Raw genomic sequence first — 4,518 nt, forward strand, 5'->3', positions numbered from 1 at the left:
TGCAGGATGTTTGGCATTTGCCAGAGAACACCAATCTTGGCAACCTCGCCACTAGCGCCCTGTGCTCTTCACAGATGAAAGCAGGTTCACACTGAGCACGTGTGACAGACGCGACAGTCTGGAGACGGCAGGGAGAACGTTCTGCTGCCTGCAACATCCTCCAGCATGACCGGTTTGGCAGTGGGTCAGTAATGGTGTGGGGTGGCATTTCTTTGGGGGGCCGCACAGCCCTCCATGTGCTCGCCAGAGGTAGCCTGACTGCCATTAGGTACCGAGATGAGATCCTCAGACCCCTTGTGAGACCATATGCTGGCGCGGTTGGCCCTGGGTTCCTCCTAATGCAGGACAATGCTAGACTTCATGTGGCTGGTCTTGCAGTTCCTGCAAGATGAAGGCATTGATGCTATGGACTGGCCCGCCCGTTCCCCAGACCTGAATCCAATTGAGCACATCTGGGACTTCATGTCTTGCTCCATCCACCAGCGCCACGTTGCACCACAGACTGTCCAGGAGTTGGCGGATGCTTTAGTCCAGGTCTGGGAGGCGATCCCTCAGGAGACTATCCGCCACCTCATCAGGAGCATGCCCAGGCGTTGTAGGGAGGTCATACAGGCACGTGGAGGCCACACACACTACTGAGCCTCATGTTGACTTGCTTTATGGACATTACATCGAAGTTGGATCAGCCTGTAGTGTGTTTTTCCACTTCAATTTTGAGTATGACACCAAACCCAGACCTCCATGGGTTGATAAATGTGATTTCCATTGATGATTGTTGTGTGATTTTGTTGTCAGCACATTAAACTATGTCAGGAACAAAGTATTTAATAGGCATATTTCGTTCATTCAGATCTCGGATGTGTTGTTTAAGTGTTCCCTTTATTGTTTTGAGTAGTGTAATTTAAATAAACAAATGACCTAAAGGTTAACAGTATAGGCACCAGATGGATCTCCCTAGGGTGAATGCACCACAGATGAGCTGCCATAGCCAAAAAGTCTGCCTCCTGCTCACCACCTGCCCGTTCCAAAAGGTAGCACAAGAAGGAGAGCATCAGCAGATGACTGTAGTATGTGGGCAGGTTGATATGACATGCATTCCTTTAGGAACATGGATCCCAAACTGCATGGGATCTTCCAGATAAACACTGGCACCTGGAATTGAACTCTGAAATGGACCACAATGTGCAACTTTTCTTGGTTTCTTCTTAGTTTGTGCAAATACAACTTAAGAATGTAACTACAAGAACGTTCTAAGATCAATATTTCAACTGACATTGGATAATAGAATAGCAGAGCTTTAAATGCTCTGCCAGAGCTTAACTGAACGTATGCTCAATGACCTTTTATCTTACCTTTCTACAGAGACTAATACAAAAATTATTTTTGTTTCATAAAGAATTATGTGTTTTTTGGCAGGGCAAGGCATTTGGACAGATGCTGTTGGACTTCCAGATTAAGAATATTCCTGATTTAAAGTCTTTGATAGAGTAACATCATTTACCACATTTTGTTTTAAAATCATGTTCAACAAATATTAACTAAAACTGAATTATTAAACCAAAAATCAAGAAACCACTAAAATGTGGTGGTGGCAATTATCAGTCAAAGGCATAACTAACTTGTAATGCACAGATAAGGGTATGTTCTGAGCAATGCCAGATTTGTTGCTTTGTAAATGAGAGGTATTTCCTGTCTAGAGCACAGGATGAAGAGTCTGTTTACTTCATGTGAAAAATAAGTAATAAATTAGAGACGATCATCATTCTGAGAGATAACCATGGTTCCCAAATAAAAACTGTTTGTTCTTCTGCACTGCATTCTGGTCCCAGCAGTACCCCTAGCAACACTGCACAACGTGATTAATAAGAAGCTTGCTACCATCTATGTTTATGACTAAATGCTCTCAAGGTAATGCTCTCAAGGTCCCTATTTATACTAGTACAGGTGCTGCCTATTTATCCACGGATTTCTTATCTGCAGATTTGTCTCAATGCAAATGGGGTGGGGGAACCGGAAGTCACACACACCTTTGCCTCCTTTGCCCTGCGCTGGTGTCTCCTCCGTTTCCAGGAGCTTAAAACACTGCAAAAAGGCTCTGCCTCACCCAGGCAGGGAAATAGCCCTGGAAGAGGTTCCCCTTGTAAAGGAACAATAACACTCCTGGAGCCCCTGAGCCAGCAAAGAGACTGAAGAGGGGAAGGGGGGTCGAAAATCTCTGTAACCAGAACACATGCAGCAAGGTGGAGCATTCGCACTCACACAGGCGCAGGTGTGGTACCAACAGAGGGGATTGCTTTAAAAAACCCAGGGAGTGTTTGCCAAATCCCCCCCCCCATTGAGATGGTGCAGGCAATCACCAACACAAGCAACCCCCCCCCCCATGGTGCAGGCTATCAGGGACACAAGCAAGCCTTCCCACCAAGCAAAGCATGAGATTTAGCCTACAATCCTCTCCACACTTTCCTGGGGTTAAGCCCCATTGACTACAATGGGGCTTACTTCTGAGTAGAAACACATAGGGCTGGACTCTTAAAAGATCAGCATCCCAACTGTGAAAGAAGAACTGTGAAAGGCAGCTGGCAACAGGGAGGGCTGAGTACGGAGGGGAGGGGATTGATAACAGCTGCCTTAGTTTCCTTCCATCCGGAAGTGTCAGGCTGCAGCCTATTTGTGTAACTCTATTGAATTTAGCACAACACATTTTTTGTTAATAGCACCGAATCACGGAATAGAACTAATGCGGATAAATAGGCTCCACCTGTATCTCTAATGACACTAGAAATGGTAGGTTTTAACACCCCATTTTTCAGAGTGTTCTCTAGCAGACAAAAAAGACTTTTTTGTCCAGTTCTTCATGAGTGTTGAAGCTCACCTGTTGGTTTAGCACTGATGTGATTGGAAACTTTCTGATATATGTATTGATGAATTAAAAAAAAAAAATCTGTTTGACACATGCAGAATGCCTAGTGGGATTTTTTACTTTTTTGAACAGCAGACTACTATGCTGTGTCACAAACAGCTTTTAAAATGTCTGTCACTTTCAAAAGTGTCACATGGTCAGCAGTTCAGGGAAACATAAGTTCAACGGTTCCTTGAGCATGCAGAACCAGTTACATGATTCTTTGAATCCTAGCTAATGAACCTGTAGAGCAAAGTTGACAATTAGCAATAATCGCGCCTCGGATTAACCTCATTGGCTATGATACTGCCTCTGGATGAGTACATAAGAAGACTTTCCTGAAGAAAATACACATGGGAGTACATGGTGGGGTTGTGTGTGATTTGAATTGTCTGCCCTGCTTATGCAAACCATGAGTGTGTTATTCATGATGAACCAAATATTAGTTGTGAGTCTGTCAAGGCATCAGAAATTCAATAGCTTTGTACTGCAGAGAAGAATTTTAAGAACATTTTTGTAGGAATGGTTTTGTACACATATCCAGAAACACATTCTGGATTTTTTTTTTTTTTTTAAATTAGTTTAACAGTCCAAACCTGAGCTTCCCAATGCCCACTGGAGCAGTGGTGCCTAAGTGGCTTCCACTGTATCTAGCAGACACTAGGAAGCAGCTGGAGGTCTCCTTGGAGGAAAGGGACATTTGTCCCCTTTCCCTGGGAAAAGCCCCAAGCCGTGCAATGTGGCTTCTCAAGTCTGCACGAGCTATTTTGTGAGCATGGATTTGAGAGACTCCATATTGGGCCTTCTAGCCCAACACAGAGATCAAAATATGGCAGAGCAGAGCAGTAGACAGCACATCTGGGTTTTGTCATATCTTCATTAGTCACAGAATTTTGGCTTTGAATAAATGGTTAAATATGTGTCATGAATTTGTTGTGTCTCCTTTTAGCATTGCTCAATTTTTATTTTCTGTATTCTCTGCATGATGTTCTAAGAGGCAGCCATCAATAAGATGCTGTCTGAGTACATTTAACAACCACAGAAGGGAAGATGAGTCTTGAAGAACCAGGCAATGTTCTGACAATCTTCTAATCTATTCAAAATAGATTCATTGCTTTGTATATAACTTTTACATAACTTTGTACATAACTTTTATTTGTTCCCACTCCCCATTATGAATAATGATTGATTTGTATATTGATCCCTCTGGTTCCTATGGATAAATTTGGAAAAAGCAGAATGCAAACAATATTCTGCTAAAATGTTGCCTTCCCTTTGCCTTTGGCATAAACAGGATTGCTTGATACATTTTAACTTTTAGCTTTTTAATTTCTTGGCATCTGAACAATAATGAAATGAAAGGAAATAAGAACCCAATCCTGAGCTCGGCGCCGCGGCTTCAGGCCACCACGCACTGTTGCAAAAGTGCCTTAAGGCACGTCTACGACACTTACCGCCAGGCTACCAGCCATGCTAGCCCAGTGCCGGCTGGCACTGGACTAGTGCAGGGTGGATGCTCAGCCTCCGCCACTCAGCAGTCTCATGGACCACCGAGCCGCAGCATGGTAAGTGGGGGCAGGGAGGGGGGCAGGAAGAAGGTGTTCCGGGGAGGGGGGAGG

General features: G+C 44.1%; 1 pseudogene; it reads right to left on the reverse strand.

Moving 5' to 3' along the window:
• Window positions 1-3,141: 3,141 nt before the first annotated feature.
• Window positions 3,142-3,223, reverse strand: LOC136656463 (U4 spliceosomal RNA; annotated as a pseudogene).
• Window positions 3,224-4,518: the final 1,295 nt, after the last annotated feature.

The sequence above is a fragment of the Tiliqua scincoides genome, chromosome 6, assembly GCF_035046505.1.
Source record: "Tiliqua scincoides isolate rTilSci1 chromosome 6, rTilSci1.hap2, whole genome shotgun sequence".
NCBI lineage: Eukaryota > Metazoa > Chordata > Lepidosauria > Squamata > Scincidae > Tiliqua > Tiliqua scincoides.